This window comes from Pipistrellus hanaki, assembly GCF_964339955.1.
Source record: "Pipistrellus hanaki genome assembly, chromosome: 18".
Lineage (NCBI taxonomy): Eukaryota > Metazoa > Chordata > Mammalia > Chiroptera > Vespertilionidae > Pipistrellus > Pipistrellus hanaki.
The window spans coordinates 19,580,642-19,604,247 of record NC_140520.1 but is presented as its reverse complement, the minus strand read 5'-3'; the positions used below and the strand labels follow the sequence as shown (position 1 = coordinate 19,604,247).

At 42.5% G+C, this 23,606-nt stretch overlaps 1 long non-coding RNA gene across 1 annotated transcript in view; it reads left to right on the top strand.

The window, feature by feature from the left end:
* LOC311613293 overlaps positions 1 to 9,978 on the top strand; it is a 32,626-nt gene extending 22,648 nt beyond the window's left edge. The window contains exon 3 of the long non-coding RNA XR_014793427.1: positions 9,659 to 9,978. This is a non-coding gene — a long non-coding RNA (uncharacterized lncRNA). The remainder of the gene's footprint in view (positions 1 to 9,658) is intronic.
* Positions 9,979 to 23,606: the final 13,628 nt, after the last annotated feature.

The following is a 23,606-nucleotide window of genomic DNA, read 5'->3' as shown; positions in this document are numbered from 1 at the left end:
GTATACACACATATACATGTAGGCAGATATATACTTTTACTTCCTAGTTCTACTTGAGATAGCTAAAGACAAAGATAACCTGGCAGCAATAAGCATTAAGATTTGGCTACTAAATATTATTTATTCTCCATTTAAAGGAATCAGGGTTCCTTAGAGAAATGGTTGACTATAGGGCTGGAGTAGGGAAAATAAAAGGTAAGACAGGACCATCTTGTACTACGAGATAAAGATGTTCAAAGAGACACAGATATGGGGGCATATCAAAAAGACACAGAAGCTGCCTTAAATGAGCTCACACTGGCCAAGTCTGGGACAATTTGATTATCACAATAAATTACAGTTTGTGATTTTAACCCTTTGAGTAAAATAGGAACTCATATAAGTCCACAATGATAAAACTTAAATGAATAAATGGAAGACAAAGGGAAGCTCTATCTTATAACAGAACCAACAAGGCATCTCCTCGCAAAGTCCTTAGAGTCAGGGGAGAACACTGCACGTCACTATCTTTACCAAATGTGGCAGAAAACCAGGAGTGGGACAAATGGATGTCCTATGTTTCCCGATGTGATGCTACAAGAGCAAGGCATTGCTTCTGAGGTGTCCTCACTACAAAACATCAGATAAACCCAAGCTGCACAGCATTCCACAAAGTAACTCTGTGCTTTGAAATATGTCAAGGTCGTGATAAAGAAGGAAAAGCAAAGTATTTTTCCAAAACGAAGGAGATTGAAGAGAAATGATGACTATAAGGGACATAGACCTTTACAAGATATTATTTGGACAATAGGTGAAATTGGAATGGGATCTGGAAAAACATGGTAAATATTGGATCAATGTTAGTTTTCTAAGCTTGATGGTTGTATTGTGTAAGAGTATATCCTTGTTTATAGGACGCAAATACAAAAAGGCATGTGAAAGGATTAAGGAATCATATCTGCAAGTTTTTCTCAAATGGTTTGGGAAGGAACTTCAGTGTGTGTGTGTGTGTGTATGTGTGTGTAAAGAATAGAACAGATATGATAAAATGATAATGACTGGTAAACTGAAAGATAGATAGAAGCTTCAAGTACTACTTTTATGGTTCTGACAACTTTTCCATAATTTTTTTTTAAAGGTGGAGGGAGAGAAAGAGAAAAAGAAAAAGTTAGCTGGACCTATGTGGCTCCGTGGTTGAGCATCAATCTAAGAACCAGGAGATCACGGTTCAATTCCCAGTCAGGGCACATGCCTGGGTTTCGAGCTCAATCCCCAGTAGTGGGTATGCAGGAGGCAGCTGATCAATGATTCTCTCTCATCATTGATATTTCTATCTCTCTCTCCCTCTCCCTTCCTCTCTGAAATCAATAAAAAAAATTTTTTTTTAAAGAAAAAAACAGAAACATCTATTTACTGTTCCACCAGTCATGCATTCATTGGTTGATTCATGTATATGCCCTGACCAGGGGTCGAACCCACAACCCTGGAGTATTGGGATGACGCTCCACCCAACTAAGCACCTGGCCAGAGCCACTATAAATTTTAATTTTCAAAATAAAAATATAAAAAGAAGGGGAAAATGCCCACTCTGGGTCTCTACGTACATAGATGAGAGTGAATCAAACTGAGCAGGTCAATTCAAGTGGAATAATGATGAGGCTTAGGCCCAGCTCTTCCTTACAAGAGACCCAAACCCTGCCCTCAGGCTGCTCCCCAGGAGTGCTAGGAGTGCAGTGAATTGAATGGGGCGGGGAAGAGGCTGAAAGGCACCAACAAACTGCTCCAGGAATTCCTCCCAGGATCAGGAGGCTTCATGAAGGAGGCATGGCATGAAGAGGCCCCAGATGGCATTGGGGCAGGACACTGGTGGTCCTGCCTAGCATGTCATTTAGGCATTTCTGAGAATTCTGACTCTGCTTTCTTTTTTATTATCACGTGGCTGGTCAGTTTCTTACCTCCAAACTCTTGCTCCTCATTCTGCTTCTGCCTGGCAGGTGGGCAATTTGTCAATTTGGAAGAACCATCACATCCATGTTTTAAATTTTAGCTCAGATCCCTTTCTTTGACTTTTTTTTTTTTTTTTTTTTTTTGACAGGCTTGCTCCTCTCCTGATAGAAAGTCCTTTGCGCTTTCATGTCTCTCCTGTGTGAGTACATGCATCATGGCACACGCGGCTCCTTTGCTCCTTCATGTCTCTCCTGTGTTAGTACATGCAACATGGCACATGTGGCTCTTTCATGTCTCTCCTGTGTTAGTACATGCATCATGGCACATGCGGCTCTTTCATGTCTCTCCTGTGTTAGTACATGCATCATGGCACATGCGGCTCTTTCATGTCTCTTCTGTGTGAGTACATGCATCATGGCACACGCGGCTCCTTTGGCACTTGTCAACTCATCTGTCCCTCCCTCCCAGCCTACAGTCTCCTTGATGGCTTTGTATCTTTGAATTACCACTGTCTGGCCATAGTGGGGGCTCAATAATTGTTCAAGTAGTCAGATTAACCTACGACTTCTCCAAACTGTATTTCTTCCCTCCTTCTCATTTTTACTCCTAGGCTAACTTAGGCTCTATATTCAGCGAAAACACTTCCTGGACTTTTTTATTTCAACTAGTATGAATCCAAATGTGAGGGAAAACATTTTCTTCTCGACCCTGAGACCACCAGTGAAGGTGAAGGGAGAGATGGACCAGCATGGTGGGCGTAGCAACAAGATTGCCACACCAGTGGCTTAAATTCTCAATTAATGACTTTGTGACTAACCCACACAGAAATACGTGAACTGCTCCTTGGGTTATATTAGGGGAGGCACCATAATGACCACAGCGGACTGTAAGAGCCAACCAAAATTATGCTAACCACTGATGCTTGGGAGCTTCTTACATCAAAGCAGAGTACTTATACCAGCTGCTATCTGCTAAAGGCCAACAGACCTTCTATCCACAGTACTATTATAATAGTAATTAGTGCTCGCTAACATTCCTGCAAGTCCTCTTCAGCCAGGCACCATAAGCACCGAACAAATGTCACAAACTCTGTGTCCACAGGTGTCACTGGACCCATCTACACACTGAGGCCGAGTTGGGAGCAGAAGGCAGCTGCTCCCTGGGACACACCATACTTGAGCCCTAGGCTCATGTTCCATTGCTGACGTTCCAGCTACAGAACCCAACACCCCTCCCCTTCTCCATGGCCATTGAGGTTTCAGATTTGAAAGACCATCATTTGTGAGTCCATTCACGTCCCACCTCTTACTGTAAACCTTAGCAGCCCTCAGTCACCCATCTGCTGTGGAAGGTTGAGGGGTTTCTGCCTGGAAAACACCTCGCTTTGCTACAGTTCCCGCATAAGTGCTAAGCCTATCCTTTGTCTGCTGTAGTCACCAGTTTGAAACATTTGTTGGCAGGGCTGTTGCCTCACCCTTGCGGGAGGCAGCCTTCCCACCTCGGAGGCAAGCTGGCAGCTGTTGGAGGCGTTTTCAGCACCAGATTATTTTAAGGCATCTGTAAAGTGGTGAAAACTAACCCCAGATAACATTCTTTAAAAAAAAAATTGTTTTAGAAAAAAATAAGAATAACAGCCAAGTCCCGCAGAAACACTGGCTCTGCAAACACCTAGGACACCACTTAGTGCCCAGAAGTGTTGGCGCGATTCTATCCTGAACACCGTGCCAGGGGCCACCCTTAACGAGGAAGAATGTATGAACCTCCCATTTTCACATGCTGTTCAGCAGAGTGAAATCTGACCAATAGAAGGACAGCTGAAAGATTGCCCTAATTGCAGTTTCTATTTTCAGCAGTTTTGCACCAATATGATAAAATGAGAAAGCTCATTGGCACACGTTGTAGAATTTTTAAATATATACTTAGTAGTAAATATCAGCTTGATTTCATAGCTTGTAGATACGGCCTTAAAGCAAATTAGAAAAACAAAATGTTTGTTTCTACATAGTTCTCTACTAGTACCACAGACCAGTACTGCTTAATGTGGAACCAAAGTACATGGAAACGCTCACCACTATTACCACGGTATCCGCGGTGGTTCCTTTGTCAGTCCATAGGCGGAGGGAGGGGCTGTTACTGTCCGTCTACAGATGAGGATAGAAGGCCCAGGGAAGAGGCATGGCAACCGGTCCTACATCGTGGTTCTCACGGTCGTAAATTTAGCCCACCAAGTCATAACATCTCTTCTGGTTGGGGATTATGGTTTCAAAAACGATTGCTCATGCAGCAATTCATTATTATAAATATTCTCATAATTCATGAAGAATGAGCCAGAAAACCAGGGCTAACAACAAATGTGTGACAGCTTGAATTTTCACCAGCTGTGGTCACTGGCCCCAGGCCAAAATGCTAGTTGACCTTCAAGCTGGCCAAGCACATTGGCATTTCTTATCAATCCTCAGGACCCAAACATCCCTAGGATATTCTAGTGATACAGAATTCCCTCGGGTAGGGAAAAGAGTAGAAATCATAAAAATGCCATTTGTTTCAAATCAGACTTATTATTTCTCCTCGGATGTGACTCTGAGGGTGAGAAGAATCAACGACATTAAGCAAGAATTTGTTGGGCACTTACTTATGAGTCTAGCCCTGCATGTGGATTTTATGGAGAATAAGAAAACGTTAACATGCAGGTTTGAGCTAAATGGTTTTCTGCCTAGTCGTGGAGACTATGAACATAGAAGATGCAGCCTGAGCAGTGCTGGCAAACTTTAGCCCAAAGGTCAAACCCACAGCCACTGCCTGTTTTTGAACAGAGCATGAGCTAGAAATGGTTTTCACCTATTTACACGGTTGGGGGGGAAATTAAGAAGAGCATTATTTTGTGGTGTAAAAATTATGTGAAACTCAAATTTCAAAGCCTGTGAATCAGGTTTTATTGAAACCCAGCCACACTCACTCACTCACATCTTACTTGTGGCTGCTTTTGTGCAACAGTGGGCAGCAGAGTTGAACAGCTGTGACAAAGGCCATGTTAGCCACAAAACCTAAGTTATGTACTATCTTGCCCTTTAGAGGAAAAGTCTGCTGGCCTTGAGGTAGATAATACCCTGTTTCCCCCAAAATAAGACAGTGTCTTATATTAATTTTTGCTCCCAATGATGCACTAGGTCTTATTTTCAGGGGATGCTTTATTTTTCCATGAAGAAGAATACGGTACACATTTATTGTTAAATGAAAATAAAGGAAATTTATTACCTGTATACGGTACGGTAGTACGGTAGTTGTCAACACAAACCAGACAAACTGAATCCTACAGTATCAAGAATTTACTCATTTATTCAATGACAATCATGTCATCATCTTCTGGAACATCATCATAACAATCCAATTCCTGGTGAATTTCTTGTGACTCCATTTCTTTCAGAATCAGTGGACCAAACCTCTCATGTTTAGCCTGGGGGGGGAGGGCTTATTTTCGGGGGGATACCTTATATTTAACTCAGAAGGAAACCTGTAAGTAGGTCTTATTTTCGGAGGATGTCTTATTTCCGGGTAAACACGGTACTTTAATGGTGCTAAATGGGGTAGTTTGGAGCCAGATGAAGAACCAGAGGACTTCCACAAGGAGAGAAATGTCTTTGGGTAAAAAAGCTTCAAAGGAGGAAGGGCCTTCAACGAAGGATAAAGACACTGAGCGTGGTGGCCAGGAGAAAAGGCCACCCAGCTGGGACGCATCCACCGCTGACAGCAATGGGACCTGGTAGGTTTTTTACCTTCTGGACCTCAGTTTCCTCAGCTATGAAATGGAAGTAATAACACCCACCTCTCGGGACAGTTGGAAAACCCACAAGAAGGTCCCATTCGCAAAGTTAGCACAGAGTTAGCACTCCCCATTACAGAGCTGGTGTCTGCCAGGGTTAGCATTCGTTCTCACACGTGGGCATCTATGAATAAAAATAAGTCAAATTCCATCTAAAAATTAAGTCTTGCAGAGGTGATTAGTGAATAGGTTTTTTAAATCTTTTCTAGAAGATAAATTCAAGCAATTGAATCCTATGAAGTTCTTAAAAATGTTGTCATTGGAGAATTATAGTACAGGGAAATATTCCCAATGTGTTCTGTGAAAATAAGTTTTGTAAGCCTCCAAATTTTATTTTTCCAGGACATCCAGATTTGAAACTGTGTATGAAAATCTGATTTAACACACACTGATAAACACACACTGCACGCTTTTGCATACAATCTTAGGACTGAATGGATCTGTGGAAGCCCCATCCTTGGTTTTCAGATTAAGAACTCCCTTTCTGGCCCTAGCTGGTTTTGCTAGTGAATAGAGCATCGGCCCACAGACATTAGAGTCCCGGGTTTGATTCCCATCAAGTGCATGTGCCTCAATTGCAGGCTCGGTTCTCTCTCACACCGATGTTTCTCTCTCTCCGTCTCTCTCCCTTCCTCCATCTCTCTCTAAAAGTCAATAGAAAAATATCCTCGGGTGAGGATTAACAAAAGAAAGTACTCCTCTTCTAGTTTCTCACTCATACTTATAAAACCCACAAGATATTGATATGTGAACCAGATTGCTAAATGATTAATTTATGAAGAAGAAATAATGTCAAGTGGGCTAAAATCCTTGCGTTGGCTGATCAGCTCATTTTCTTGCTATACAAAAGCCACAAGAACAGCCAAGGCACAATTAAAAGTGAGTAAGGAATCACAGCAAAGGGAATTGGAGAATGGTTTTAATGGCTCCTGTCACCAGGCTTGATGGCCTGATGCATCCACTTCTGCCACAGAGATACCTCTGCCAAGGCTACTGGAACAGCCAGTCCAGTCCCCTCCTCTGGACAGTTCTCGATGCTTGTGCTCTCTGCTTATAGACGCAATGAAGGCTAAACTCCTCCTGTTGTCACTTGTGCCAAATAAAGGCCCGGGAGAAGCAGTTGGATCCTACATTCAGACATACTGATTTTCTCACACTACACTTGGTCCTTCTTTAAATAACACACACACACACACACACACACACTATATATATATAGTATTTTCTGGCGTATAAGATGACCCCCCTAATTTTACAGTTAAAACATAGGTTTAGGCCTATATTCGCTGTATAAGACTACCTCCCACTTCCGAGGCAACACCAGTTCTTTTTTTAATAGACCGCCTCTCTGACTCTGGCCAATCTGAGTAGGCTTTTTTTCGTTTCAAAAGTCGTCTTATACGCCGGAAAATATGGTGTGTGTGTGTGTGTGTGTGTGTGTGTGTATAGTCCCCAAAAAAAGATTCCAGCTTAGGATAGGTTTGTTGTGCTTATTTTTTATTTTTTCATAATTTCCTTTTCATAAAAAGTGTTTGTCTTCAAATTTAGGAGGTTCCTTACTGTCCCCAACCTCTTCACTATCTTCAGGAGAAACAGATCCTTCTGCTGGTCCTTCTTTCCTTCTTTCTTAAATAACCTTTTATTTAGAAATAGTTTACCACTTTCTACAAGTTTCAAAAGAGGTACAGAATTCTCATGTACCTTTCACCCAGCTTCCCCCAATGAAAATACCTTCCTTACATAACCACAGTACAGGTCAAAACCAGGGAATTACAGTGGTATAACACTATGAACTCAGGAATAGTCTTTACTCAGATTTCACTAGTTTTAACATGCACTCTATTTGAGTATATATGTGTGCAGTTCTATATTTTAGCACATGAGTAGATTGAGGAATCAACACCACAATCAGGTACCACAAAGAAACTTCCTCATGTTACTCCTTAACAGCCAGTAACTTCCTTTTACAAATACAGTTGACCCTGGAAGACAGGTTGAACTTCATGGGTTCACTTACATGAGGATTTTTTTCATCTTCTAAACAGACAACATAAACTTATGATATTGATAAATATAGTGCAGTACTAAAAATGCATTTTCTATTCCTTATGATTTCATTCATAATGTTCTTTTCTCTAGCTTACTTTATTGTAAGAGCGTAGTAGGTAATACATATAACACACAAAATATGTGTTAATTAACTGTTCATGTTACCAGTAAGGCTTCTAGTCAACAGTAGGCTATCAGTAGTTAAGTTTTGGAGGATTCAAAAGTTATACACAGATTTCTGATTGATTGGGGGAGGGAGAAGAGATTTTTGTTAACTGTGTGTATGGGGGGATCAGGGAGGACTTTGGTGCTCTTAATTCCCTGTGTTGTTTTTGTTTTCAGTGTTAGAAATCTCAGCCCAGCAGACTTTCACTATTTCGGGCACCTGAAGTTCTTATGAATATGACCTCAAGGGACAACAGTTGTGACCTCACCAAACCCTTCCCTTGAGTGGGTAAATGCAGTTAGAATTACCAAGGCCTCAAGGGTAATGTTTAGATTAGAACTGTCTTGAGTTTTATTTCTAAATCTCTGAATAGTCTCCATCATTGAGCAAAGTTTTTGAATGTATACTCTTGCTATTGTGTAGAAGCAGTCTACTAGGCTTTTAGAAAAAGTCGGAATTTCTGACCAAATTTCCTTTAACTATAGTTGCGTAATAGAAAACGTCTTAACATCTGTGAGACGTGTTGGTGTGTAGCTTCACGCAACCCTGAACTTGTTTTGTTTCTTCCTAAACTTGTTTCCTCTGGCTGGGCTCCGAGGTTTCCTCTATCTGTGTCTTTCATAGTGACTTTTCAGCTTAGTGAGTTTCATGTGGACAAAGTTTGGTTCCCTTCTAGTAGATACCATCTTGGGTTAGACTCTGGAAATCTACTTTCCGGGGATTCAGTTACCTGGTGGGTCTTCTGAGCAGTATGCTCTTATCCACACTAGTACTTTGCATCGCCATCCCCTGAGACAGTAAAAAACTAAGTGATTATTGGAGCTAGTCTAAAGAGCTGAGTATTTTAGATGAGTAAATATGGCACATGTACATACCAAGTGCAACCATCATAAATGTCTATTTAAGGTCACTGTAGAGAGCAAAGCATAACTCAACCCAAGAGAGCATAGCTGAAACATTTGCAAGGACCTAATTAATTCTTGGACTAAAAAAAAACTGGGAGTTGATCAATAATTAGAGGATGCCTGTACTATGACTTGGGGGAGGAGAAAATAACCCGAGATCGCTCATGGGAATGAAAAACAGGAAAGCTGCTTTTGAAAGCAGTTTGACAGTTTACAGCCGAGAGTTAAACATAAACATAATTCTACTCCTCGCTAGCTACTTCAGAGAAATTATAATAAATAATCTGCACAAAGATTTGCATGCAGGTATTCCTGACAGCATTAGTTATAACAGTCAAGAGCTGGAAACAAATGTAATGTCATTCACGTGGTAAAGGGATAAGTAAAATGTAGTACACTACACAATGGAATACTATTCAGAAATGAAAAAGGAATAGATAGCTGACACGTTACATCGTGGGTAAACTTCAAAAACATGCTCAGGGAAATAAGTTAGACACAAGAGACCGCATATTACAATCACATTTGTATGACGTGTCCAGACAAGGCAAACTTACAGAGACAGAAAGTTGATTAGCAATTGCCTGGGGCTAGGTTGGGAATGAGGTTAGGGCACCAGGGGCCTTGTTGAGGGGATGAAAATGCTCTAAATATATGTATAGTGATGGTATTTGTTACTACAGATATTTGAGTAGTACACTTGAAATGGGTAAATTTTCTGATATGTAAATTATATTTTGATAATTTTTTTTTTTTAAGGAAACTAACCCACATTTTTTTTTTTTTTTGAAGGCAGAAGGATCATCCTTGGTCAAGTATCCTAGGAAACCCTGCCCTTGATAAAGGACTTCCCAAATCTCAACTTGTGCCAAAGCATACGGAAGATGCCACTCACTCTCCAGGCCCAGCTACCCTCACTGTATTTCTCTCTTTAGAAGGTGTTCTTCCCCTCTGGTTTCTACTTTGGGAATAGAAAGCATTTCTAGTCCTGGCTGGCACTTGTGTGGAAGATACTTGTTGCCTCTTGTATCCTCTGCTTCCCTAGAGGAGAAGGGCCAACTCTGCAGACTATGATGGAAAATCTTAGTGGGAACAAGAAAAAGTTGTCAGTCCAGTGTTAAAAAAGGGAAAGGGCAGGGCAGAGGCTTGGGGAGAGAGTGTCCTAGAGACACAGAGGAGTGAAGGGGAGGGGAGGGGGAGGACTGATTCCTAGGGAGGAACCAGGGGTGTGGTGAGCATCCAGGGCTGGAGAAAACCTCACACTGATGAGAAGCTGCCCACCTTACTCAAGGACTTTCAATGCTCTCAATAGTCTTATCTCACCTAGGACATGCTCAAGACAGCAGGGCTAGGGGAAGCTAGCTTGATGGGGAAGTGGTGGTGAGGAGGGGGTGTAGTGGTACAGACCAAGAGAGGATCCAGGGACAGGGAGAAACAGTCGTGATGCCTACCTATAATTTCTAACACTCAATGACTATCTGCTTTTATCATTATCACTAACATTACTACTGTTATCATACTTTGCACTCAGTTTTATCAGAGTAAGGGAGATATGAGAGTTGGATACCAGGAGGGCCTAATCTACGAAGTCAGGACAGACTTTCTTGAGAAAATGATGGTTCAGCTGAGGTCTGGTAGATAATTGAAAAGTTTACTAGGCTAATGTGGTCAGTGGGAAGAGCATTCCAGGAGAGGGGACAGCCTGTGCAAGGGCCCTGAGGTTGGGGGACTATGTGGCAACTACCACAGCCAGAAGACAGATGATTATATAATGTTGGTATTGCAAACCTAGAGATGTCCCCAGGGTGTCATGAACAGGCCCACCTTTTCAGCTGCAGGGCCCAGGGCAAGGTATAAAGAGACACCCATAGGCTGTGCGTCTAAGTGTTTAAAATTATAAACCTAGCTAACCAACTATCAATAAAATATGTTCTATCCTCCTACCTTCTCAGACTTACCCCTGGTTCACTCCTTTGAGTTCCCAACCCCGGCTTCATCCTGTACTGTGCGGGTCAGGTTCACATGCATGTGAATCCCCTCCACCCCCATTCCAAGCCCCAGACTGCATATCTAAGCCTCTCCCCAGCAGCAAATACCCATTGCCTAACACACGCACCCCTGGGGTGTGTTCACCAGCTGTGTGGTCTACTTTCAGGATGAACCTAGAGAGGAGGGCTGTAGGCCATTCAAGAGGGCATTCTGGGGCTTTGGGTACCCAGATGACAGTCCGGAAGGGAAGGCACAGGCTCTGAGTGGGCACATCCCCTTGGTCTTTGGGTTATTTGTCTCATAAGGAAGACCCAGTCCAAAGGAGGGTCAAAGGGGAGCCCCTAAAACAAGGCCCAAGACAGCTCCCCTCACACTGGGAACAGTAGTGGGTATGGAAACACTGGAAAAATAACGGAAACTAGGGGAGGGGAGGCTGGGCCAAGAAGACTTCCTGGAGGCGGAAATGCCTGAGCCCAATATTTTCCTGCAGAGGAAGCATCTGCTGTGAATTGAGGCACATGGCCTAATAAATCTAATGTTCCTTAATCAACTATGAAATATTGCAGCCAGGTGGCAGATGTTTTAGCTTTGGTTAAGCAGCCATCTCTCTTTTAACCCCTTTATTTGGCAGGATTACAAGCGTTCTGATCAATGGCAAGTTCAGTTGAGAAGTCTTTCTCTACTAGGCTCAAACATGGCTTAGGAGAGAGCACTTAGAGGTCTGTGCACTCATTTTGACTTGTTATTAAGGGGACGAGAAATATATATATTTTAATTTAAATACTTTTCCTGCCTGGTGTTGCTAGGTGGTTAGAGCACCATCCCTCCCACCAAAGGGTTCTGGGTAAGGGCACATACCCAGGTTGCAGGTTAGAACCTCAGTCAGGGCACACGTGTGAGGCAACCAATGGATGTTTCTTTCTCACTTTCCCGCCCTCCCTCCCTCCCCCTTGCCCTCTTTCTCTCTCTCCTGCTTCTTCTCCCTTCCCCTTCCTTCTCCCTTTCTTCCTCAATGAAGAAAATGTCCTCTGGTGAGGATTAAAAAGAAAAAATTAAGTGCTTAACTTAAAAACTTTTTTAAATGACTCATAGGATTAGATTTAAATACAGTCCTTGGTATAAAATTTGCTAAGTATGGAAGGACAAAAATATGGTTGATTGAATATAGATCAGAATGCAGAAATGTGAGCATCCGCATGGTCCTTTCCCTTCTAGTGAAATGTTGACCCAGGGCAGCGAGCCAGTCCTTCGTTCACATCTCTCCTCTCATCCCCACGGTCAAGGCTGTCTTTTTTTTTATTATTATTATTTTATTTTTCAATTACAGTTTACATTCAATATTATGTTGTATTAGTTTCAGGTAAACAACATAGTGGTTGGATAATCATATGCTTTACAAAGTGGTATTTAAGCACTAGAATACTTGACAGATAGGATTTGTTCTAATGTGTGTGTGTCTTTCACTGTGAACATGAGGATGACATTTGTTTGTGGAAGTTCAGGATGGGAAAAGTAAGCTATTGTGGCAGATTAGATGCACTAAAGAGAGCCAGGAAATTTTATATTTTAAAATATAACAATCTCAATCACTGGACCCAGGGGGAAATAGCAATGTCAGGAATGAACTACTAATGACTAGCAATGTCCCAGAGGAGAGCCAAGGAGCGTCCATGTGGGAAGGGGCACGGGGCAAGGCGTGTGACCCATCAGCTGAGTCTCCTCAGCAGGCTTGTCCAAGAGCCTTCACAAGAAAAGGGCAGCCTCCCAGCGCATTTTTGTCTCATTCCAATGGCCCAATCCAAATCCCATCCAGAAAGGAATAATATAAAGCTAGATGAGCCAAAATATCTGGAGTGGAGAGAAAGGAGAGAGAAGGAAAACATGAACTGTAGAGTTGCCAATTTGGAAGATTGGGGGGAAAGGCAAAACCACACCCAGTTATTTAATTTAAGCAGAGCTGATGCTGATTATAGTGTTATCAATAATGAATTTTTACGGAGTGCTATTTGCCCAGCAGTACTAAAGTTTACAAGTAATGGCTGTACAAGGAATATACACATCCTATGAGGAAAACACTATCATTATCCCATTTTACAGATGAAGACAAAGAGGTTTAAAGCGTTTGGGGTCAGGGTAATGGGGAAGCTGATGGTTTTGTTTTAGACAGACTCTATTTCAGGTGACGTCAGTTCTAAAAGGGGATCTCGGATCCTAGCTAATTTGGCTCAGAAGATAGAGCGTTGGCCCACAGACTGAAGGGTCCCAGGTTCAATTCTGGTCAAGGGCATGCACCTAACTCAGTTGCAGGATTGATCACTGTGCAGGAGGCAACCAATCAATGTGTCTTTCTCACATCGCTGTTTCTCTCTCTGTCTCTCCCCTCCACTCTCTCTAAATATGAATGGAAAAATATCCTCAGGTGAAGATTAACAAAAATAAATTTAAAAATGTATTCTAGATAGTACTAGTCTTAGGGTAATAGGAGAAGTGGGCATGGAGATTTCTACTCTATGCCTTTTTGTCTCATTTGAGTTTTGAAGTATATGAATGTGTTATTCATTCAATAAATAAATGAAAATGCAAAAACAAAGATAAAAGTCAGAAATTGAAATTGAGGCAAGGTCAGGACTGAAAAAGTAGCTTTGAGTCAGGTACTGTTGAACACAAGGGAGTGGGCGTCCTCCAGTGACAGGAGCGATCCATAAGCCAAGAAGGGAGAGACTTCTGTTTGTTTTTAACCAGCCAATCAGAGCAAACTTAATACTTCCTTGGGTCACAGCTTAGATTCCTCTAACAGTCAAGAGTTAACTCTGGACTGGTGGAGGAATTTATAAGGTGCCAGAAGAGATTCTTACCACCTGAGTATAATCCAAGAAACATTTATCCTGAAGAGAAGGCTAAGGTAAACTTTTCTACGGCTAGTAATAGAAACTCGTAGGAATGATTTACAGCCCTGCTCCTTCTAGAAGCAACTGGCTCCAGCATTTTAGTAAGAGACCAAGTTAGATAAGCCTCTACGTGGAACTTAATTATGCATCAACTTGGTTTCTGTAATGTTTCATGAGCAAGAAGGATTATTAAATGCTTTACTTTTAACCTATACCTACTGCAAGCAGAGGTTGGGTCTGAATGCAGGAGAACCATTCCCTTGAGTTTCCAGGAACTTCCAGATCCCTTGAAGGCCCTTTGTCAGCATCAAATAAATGATGAATGAACTGGGAGAAAGGGTGTCCTCAGTAGGAGAGACAGAAGAGAACCACAGAACACTAAAACTAGCAGAGACCTCAGAGATGGACCAGAGCAGTGGTTCTCAAACCTGAGCTTTCATCAGGACCTCATAAAGGACTTGTTAATACACAGGCTCCATCCCAGAGTTTCTGATTGGAGTCTGAGGTGGGGCCTGAAGAAGCTGCATTTCTAACAACTCCCAGATGATGCTATTTTAGAGACCACACTTTGAGGACCACTGATCTACTGCAACTTCTTCATCTTACAAATATGAAACCAAAACCAGAGGGTTTAAATAACTCTAAACACATTTTGTTTCAGAAACAAATATAGCAGGCTCAGAATCATAAAGAAATAAAAATGTCATTTGGAGTCCCACACACCTCTGTCCTTCAAGATGTATTCCAAGGGAAATTCCTCTTGGGATTTAGCCATTTATAACCACTATTTGAATTATTTAGAAATAAGACACCAAACCAAACAAGGTTAGGTTGGAATGTCTAATGCCGTGGTTTTCAAACTATGGTGATACTGCCCCTCAATGGGGCTTTTGGTAGAGGATGGATGTGTTTTTATGGTTGCCATGAACAGTAGGGTGGGGGTACTACTGGCATTTTAATGGGCAGGAGTCAACATGTTAAGCCTCCTTCCATACAGCATGAATTGCCCTGCCCAAAACACCAATAACATCCCACAGGGGGGAAAAATCAAGGAGTTTTCCCAGGAATTTGGAATTAAGCTAAGATTCCAATTCAGTACACTGTTCTCTTGAAGTTACAACCTGAGGAGCTGTGGCCATTGTTTCCTTTGTGGATTGGGGAACAGAGAGCTACTTTGACATACATAGGTAGAAAAAAACAAAACAAAACAAAACAAGAAAAGGGACCATTAGACTCCTGCCCACATTATTCAAGCTCTTTGCTCTTATCAAAGTGTTAGGCCCATTTATAACCCTGTGTTAGTTTCTCTGACATCCTGTTGCTTGCAAACAGAAATCTTAACTTTGGGGAGATTGTCATCTTCTACCACATGGACTAAGCAACAGAGAAAGCTAGTGTGTAGAGAGAAAGAGAGAAGCAGAATGAGAGAGAAGCAGAAATATGCTACTCAGGGTGTTGCCTGAAGGCCTTAGAGTTCCTGATCAGTTTCTGAGGCCCAGCTGCCCATCAAGTGTGGCCTGAGAGGTGGGTCTAGGAGATGGGTCTTTCCAGAAACCGCACTGTGATTGGGTAGAGCTGTTCCAAAAAAAGGAGGAAATGGTAGGCAGCAAATTGTACAAACAAGAATCCACTGCACCTCCACTGGAGGTCAGACTGGACTCAGACAGACTGGAAGGGACCAGAATGAGTTTGAATGAGGAGAAGCTGTCCAGTATAGACTTGACTGCTAGGGATTAGGGGTCAGTTGAGAAAATATCTATGAGTTGAAATTATGAGAGTCATTTTTGTTAAAAAGAAAACACAAAATCCCAAGCCCTCACCCTCAAGGGAAAACATCCTTTAAAATGGTGGCCTTGCTCTCTTCATTAGCTTTTTCATCTGCTTCAGGACACTCCAGTTTGTATTGAAGATGGCAGGTTTCATTTCTGTTACTATTTTGAGGAAGGTAGTGGTTTTGTGGTGTATTTCTGTGGGCTGGGGCTTAATAGCATGACTATAACTTTTCACTCAAAAGAGAAGTTGGAGACAATGTAATTCCAAGAATTTTGGTTTTGCTAGCCAGCAAATTATTGAAAAATGATAAAGATATGGCTTCAGAAGAGGTAGTTTCCCCTTTTAGCTGCCATTTACAGGCAGTGAGTACACACAGATGAAGGGAATGTGGTAGGTGTCAGTGTTCTGTGGCTGGAGTGAGGTATGAGATCTGAGTTGTTCCTTGCAAGGCTCCCAGCCCAATCTTGCTTTCCTTGGATTTCAGAGATGACTGGGATCCTGGTGATTGATCAACACTTTTCACCAGGGATTTGTACCCTTGCTATCTCCCCACCCATTAGTTCCTTAATCCAGTCCTCTGAGTCCTACAGCTCTCAACATAGGATTCAGAATTGTTAAAATGTTAATTATTCTAAAAATGTAATGGAAATATTTCTTAAAGCAAGGCAAAAATCAAATCTTGTGAAATACTCATCTGAGTAAACCCACTGCCGTCTAAAGGAAGCTGTTTCTTAACATGTCTCTAGCAGTCCCGATTCTGTCATTCTTATTATTCAACCCTACAAAGCCTGAACAGCTCTGGACTGACAGGTAGGGAATAGTTCCTGAGACATGGTAGGCAATCCCATCTAATAAAAGAGAAACATGCAAATCGACCACACCTCCGCTACACCCGCCAGTCACGCCCACCAGCCAATTAGGAGACAGTATGCAAATTAACCCAACCAAGATGGCAATGGCCATGGAGCTGGAGCAAGCAGGAGGCTTGGGTTGCTCCACTCAAGGCTACAAAGTTTCAATTATAGAAGATAAATAAATCCCAGATACCTGCTTCCAGCCTATGCTTGGGTTGCCAGGGGGCATGGCTAGCCTGCAAACCACCACAGGCCCCTCACCCAAGCTTCTCCATGCCCCAAGGGAACCCCCACCCTTATCTGGGACACCCTTCAGGGCAAACCAGCCAGCCCCCACCCATGCACCAGGCCTCTATCCTATCTAATAAAAGAGTAATATGCATATTGACCATTGCTCCAATTCACAAGATGTCTGCCCCCATGTTGATGCAAGATGGCTGCTATAAGATGGATTCCACAAGACAGCCAGGGGAGGGCAGTTGGGATGAACCAGGCCTGCAAGGGAGGACAGTTGGGGGCAATCAAGCCTGCAGGGAAGGACAGTTGGGGAGGACCAGGCCTGCAGGACAGGGCAGTTAGGGGTGACCAGGCCTGTAGGGAGGGCAGTTTGGGGGGACCCAGACCTGTAGGAGAGGGAAGTTGGGAGGGGGACCAGACCAGCAGGGGAGAGCAGTTAGGGGTGATGAGGCTGGCAGGGGAGGGCAGTTAGGGGTGACCAGGTCATCAGGGGAGGGCAGTTGGGGGTGACTAGCCTGGCAGGGGAGGGCAGTTAGGGGTGACCAGGCCGGCAGAGGAGGGAAGTTGGGGGCAAACAGGCTGGCAGGGGAGCAGTTAGGCATCAATAAGGCTGGCAAGGGAATGGAATGGTTAGGGTGATCAGGCTGTCAGGCAGAAGCAGTTAAGGGCAATCAGGAAGGCTGGCAGGTGAGCAGTTGGGAGCTAGCAGTCCTGGATTGTGAGAGGGATGTCCCATGTTGGACAGGGTGCAGGTTGAGCTGAGGGACCCGGCCCCACTCCTCCCCACACCTGGGCACAAAATTTGTGTACCGGGCCTCTAGTCAGTAAATAAGAGCTGAGCTGAACTGAAGGTAAGCCTGAGTTCTAATCCTATTTGTTCCATCAGTTGAGTGAGTTGGCCCTTGTTTTTTGCATTTGTGCTCCTGCCTCTGAGCAATTGCTCTTGCTATCCCCTCTGTTTGGGATGCTTTTCTTCCACATTTGACAGGATTGGGTGATTCTTATCACTTGAACCTCAGCTGAAATGGCATCTTCTAAGAAGTCTTCTGTGATGACTTATTAGAACAAACATCTCCCCCAGGCCAACACTCCATTATATCCTCCTCTTTATTTCTATGCAGTTCTTATATGTTCCCTGGCTTATTATCACCCTCTCCCCCATAGACTAGAAGCTCCACAAGGGCTGGGGATTGTGTATATCAGTAGTCACCAACTGGTGGTCTGCAGACCAATGGTGGTCCATGAGGTCCAAAAGGTTGGCAACTGCCGAAACCGGTTTGGCTCAATGGATAGAGCATCGGTCTGTGGACTGAAGGGTCCCGGGTTCAGACACATCCCCAGTGGGCGGTGTGCAGGAGGCAGCTGATCGATGTTACTCTCTCATCGATGCTTCTAACTTTCTATCCCTCTCCCTTCCTCTCTGTGAAAAATCAATAAAATATATTTAAGAAAAAAAAATATATATATATATATACACACACACAAAGGTTGGCGACTGCTGGTCTATATTCTTTTTCACTATATTTTTCAGAGCAAGATTTCTAGGAATCCATCTATGTATAAAGCCTTTTCCAAAATAGAAAAGGCTGCCTCTTCTCTGAAGACCAAGCCCTGTGCTGGATCCCTGGCTTAGAGAGCCTTTGGGCCCCTTGACAAGGAACCCTTGTTCAGTGAACAAGATATATAGCTGTGTACACTCTTACTGCACAGCACCATACAATGTGCCTGCAGAAACATCACATTAGTTGGATGAATACACCAACTTTATTGAGGTTTTAATTTACTTTCAATAAAACACACCATTTTAAGATTCCAGTTCAGTGAATTTTGGCAGATGGACACACCCAGGGAACCACTACCACAATCAAGATATAGAAATTACACTATCCCGAAAAGTTCCTGGATGTCCTGCTGCCGTTTTCTCTCTTCCAGTGCACCCCCAACCTCGAGCAATCACTGAATCTTCATTTCATTTCATTTAGTTATATCTTGCCTCTTTGCAAAATAATGAACAATAGCCGTAAAAAGGAATAAGATATCAAAATCAATAAAAGAGAGGGGATAAAGAAGAGAAAAGCAAGATTGACCTTTGTTGACCACAAGGGTCAACAGAGCATTTATGACTGAGCTTGAAGGCTGAGGCTTGGCTGCAGCATCCTTAAAGCCAAGATAAAGATGGAATAGTGGTTCTTCAATTATCGTCTGAGAGGAAGAAGCATTTCAATTCCCAGGGGAGACAAAGTTTCCCTAGCACAGGATCTGAGCTAGCCCTCCTATGGGTCATCAGATAGAAATTTTCGGAAGATGCTCTGAATGGTGCTAGTGAGAGCTTCATAGTAAACATAGCAGGAACACTTACTTGTATATTTCATCTAGACAATCTTCCATAATCATTCCTATAGCAAATATTAAATTATCTTCCTTAAATAAGATGTTCTTACTGTTGTTGTTTTTTTTCCTCAGGAAAGCATGATAGTAAACAATTCAAAATTACCTTCCCGAGCAGAGATCTGGACTCAGGAACTCCTTACTGTCCTTATAGGCAGAGAGAGGCATTCACTTTGAAACCCAGGTGGGCAGATGGGAAGGTTAATGCTCAATTATGAAACTTAAAAGAAACTGGCCAGGATCCCCGTGTAGATCAAAGGCCTTCCCATCTCTGCCTGGAGCTGGTTGTGGGAGTAGAAATGTGTCTCAGGAAAAGCCAAGATTTTCTTAAGGAATCAGTCTTGGAGCTGGGCCTACAAGAGCCAGGCCTCTGTTGAGATGCCAAACTTCTACACACTAGAACATTCCAAGTAACACTTGAACATGAAAGGTATTGTGGGCAAGTGTTGACAGTTTCTCACCACAACCTTAGCGATTTCTTAGTAATCACCTTGGAAGGGTGAGTTCTAAGCCACATCACCCTGGCCTATTGATGGATTACAACTGCCCTGAAGCTAATAACCACCTCCCTGCTGGATTGTGAATCGATTGAGAAATAAGACAAATGGGTAAGGCAAATGGGAGCAAAAATACATCTGTTGTTGGGAGTTGAGGCTGGTGTCTGTGGGCAAGTGAGTTTTTTGAGGTCTGAGCCCCAGAATTAGACAGCCTTTTCCACCCGATCCTAGGCAATACCTGGGTAGCACAGGCTTCTGTAAGAAGTGGAACAAGGAGAAACTGAGAACATGTGGTCTCCAATGGGGACTCGCTCCAAATTGGAAGGGGAAGGGGAGGGGCGAGAGGGCTAGGCAACCCCATCTGGTTTCACCTTTTAAACTTACCAGTCAGGTGAATTACTCCCCCTCCTCTGGGCTAACCTCTTCTTCTTTCTTTTAATAGAGATCTTAATGACTGATACCATTTTTAGATAAACATAGACACGCACCCTGCCAAAATTAACAGCAGGTAAAGTCTTGTAGAAAAGCAGAGAGAAGAAAATAGAGCTGGTATCTACCCATTTTCAAAAAAAAAAAGGGTTTAACCTCAACCACCAGATACTTTGATGGTTACACAAAAAGTATTCTGTGGAGCAGGCAGCTACCAGCATTTAAGTGACCAATACCAAGCAAATTCATGGTATATTCCACAACATACCTTCAAGCCCTTCAGTGGTACTTTTGTGGAATGAATTAGCTGTACTTTTATTTTCTTATTTTCCTATAATAAGTTCACCATCTAATATGTAACATTAGACAGAGAACAAAGGGGATGATCCTTCCCCGCCCCGCCCCCCCCCCCCCCCCCAGGTTTCTGAGACAAACTAAAAGAAAACAAACAAAAATGATCCCAAATCATAGCAGGCTGTGTATCCCTGAATGTGGCAAGGACCCCGAAAAGTGACCTGGGATTCTTCCTCAGTTTGGTCTATTTGCTGAGTTCAAGGCCATTTCGGGTTCAGCAGAATTACCACGCTGTTTTTCCAGCCCTTGGACAGCAAGAGAATGCCAAGCCCATTTTATGATAGGCTTTCAACACAGAGGGTTCCAAGATAAATTCAATACATATGGTTCTGATTCATTCACATCTAACTCACTAAATCACTATGTGATAGCTAAGACTTCAGAGTTTTAATGAAAAAAAAATCTTCAAAGTATTTTTTCCTTTGAACCCAGCAGTCATATTTTCCTAAGAATTAATAATGGCCAGGAGAATTGTAGGTGTTTGAAATATTGCCAAAATTCCTCTTTTCTCACCTTCAGGGTGCCTTCAAAACACTTATTGCACACAATCATAATTTTTTAAAATCACATACATGATGTATGAGTGTCTGTGTGTGTGTGTGTGTGTGTGTGTGTGTGTGTGTGTGGTGTGTATACTATGTGGGTGTTTCAGGGACTGTGCCAGAAACCTTACACACATTGTCACTAACATTTACAAAGTCTGAAGGGTGGTAGTCTCTCATTTACAGGCTTGGATGCTCAGGCTCGGAAGGTTTTATGACTTGCCCATGGCCAGAGTTGACAAGTCACATGACAAAATTCTATTAAATTCTCTCTGAAACATCTTAATTTTGTCCAATTCAGCAAATATTTATTAAGTGCCTCTAGGTACCAGGTGCATGAACATAATAAAGTACATACTGATGTCCAATTTATAATATTGCATACCTGAGACTTACATAATGTTATAAACCAATATCACCTAAATTTTTTTTGAAAAATATATTTTATTGATTTTTTTACAGAGAGGAAGGGAGAGGAATAGAGAGCTAGAAACAACAATGAGAGAGAAACATCCATCAGCTGCCTCCTGCACACCTCCCACTGGGGATGTCCCCAGAACCAAGGTACATGCCCTTGACCAAAATCGAACCTGGGACCCTTCAGTCCTCAGGCCGACGCTCTATCAACAGAGCCAAACTGGTTTTGGCCACCTACATTTTTTTTTTAAAGAAGCAAGCAAACAAATACACCCCCCCTCCACCCCTCCTCTCCCCGCCCCCCCCCCCCCCCCCCCCGCCAGCAAACATCACTATTAATAGGAAAATGGCAGCATTCCATTAAAATCAAGAACAAGGAGGCCCAACACTGTCAAGGTTGGAATGTCATTCACAAGTGATTATTATCTGCACAGAAAACCCTAAAAGCGTATAATTTAATTATTAGAAATGATTAGAGTCTAGCACGGAGAAAAGAATGCTGAGGAAGTAGAGAGTGAGTTTAGTGACTTAATAATTTAGTCCAGGGCTAGTCCTATGCAACCCATCCGGAATGACAAAATGGTAGCCATTGGATTCTGTGGCTGTTGAGAGGCAGCAGCTCTACCAGTATTACTTCCCATCTTGGATGCACCAGTGGTTGCCAGAATTCTTGAAGCTTTGTTTCTTACTCATCCATCTGGCCTGTGGCACGCCCACATGGCTCAGTAGACAGCCTCGTTAAAATGACCAGAACTCCATAAGTCTCTCCAAAGTGGAAAGGAACAACCAGAGGGAGGGCATTCATTTGGGACAGAAATCATGACAGAGAAGGAGTGAAATCAGAAACAGTGCCCCCAAATGGGACAGAGGGAGTGAAGGTACAGTGGAAAGCAAAAGCTCTTTTCCATTATTTTCTACCAACTCTAAAATAAATTCTACAATAAATATCTTTTTCTGTAGTGAATTCATTTGGGTTATATCTTCCAACAGGCCATCAGTTAAGTGGCCTTTTTAAGCTTATCCAAAGCTGTCAGGACCTAACTGATTTCTTCTGAAGGGCCTATGGACAAGAAAGGGCCACATGCTAACCTAACTCAGGAAAGGCCTGTGTGGAGGCCTTGCAAACTCAAAAGAGACCTAAAGTAACCACAAAGGATGGTCTGAAATTAAAACGTTTAATTAAAAAGCAGTTTATAGTGGATAGTCATGTCCTAAGCTAGAATCTTCCCTGACAAAGATCAACTTAGATCTTTACTGAGCCTATTGTCTTTTTGCATCTAGATAACATATCTGTGGAATGTCGGGGTAACTTATAATTTCCCTTTTTCTGGACTCCTCAGAGCACAACAAATCATGTCTGGGCAGAGACCACAAATTCCCTCATTGTTATTGTTATCTTGTTAATTGTTGACTGGTAACTATCCTGTACCCACCCATGTAATGTGTCTATCGTTTTAATTTTTATCCAATCCCAGAGATTTCCCTGCTTTGCTTTCTCCCACCTCCCTAATCTATCACTGATGGGTTTCATGTAATCCACTTGGATCCCCATTTTAGATGGTAAGGTATAAAAATAGGTGAAAAACCACCATTCTTGGAAGTGCTATCTCAATATGCTGAAATTCTGCTTCCTGGCAACTGTTGACAGTTTGGCTCAAATAAACTCACAAAAATTCTTTACAGGTTTAAATGTTTTTTTTTACCGTTAACAGGCCATTTCTAAAGTGGTTTATTTCATTCTTCCAACAGTGTGTCTTTGTCATTCCTGGGCCATTCATATATAATCACATGGCAGGAGAAAGGTGATGGTAATGTTAGATGATAAAAATGTAGACTCCTGAACTCTACCCAGAATCCATTGCACTAGACTTTATGGGAGTAGAGCCTAGAAATGAGTATTTTAAACCAGCAAATCACAAGATTCTAAATGTACTCTAGAGTTTAAGCACATTGATTCCAAGAGTGCCATTAATAATACCTTACAAAGACCTTTGTATAATACCTTAGTTGAGCCTGACCAGGAGCTTCAGGGAAGAATGTCAAATCAGGTGTTGCAATTTCCATTTCACATGCTCATAAATGGGGTAGCCTTGTAACTCAGGTCTTACAGCACCAGGTTCAGTGCTCCTGCCACTACCCTGACTAAATATGTAACCCCATCTTGGGCTGCTGAAGGGAAAGAAAACAGACCTAATCTGAGCAGCCACTAGAAAGAGCATCCTTTGTTGGCAGAGAAAACAAAACTATAAACAGTTGGACAATGTCAATAACCAGCATCCTAAGGCCATTAATGGTCTAATCAAACTGTTGAACTTGTTCAAACTACAAGTATAATTAAAAATTAATTTTGCTACATACTGAAATTTGACCTG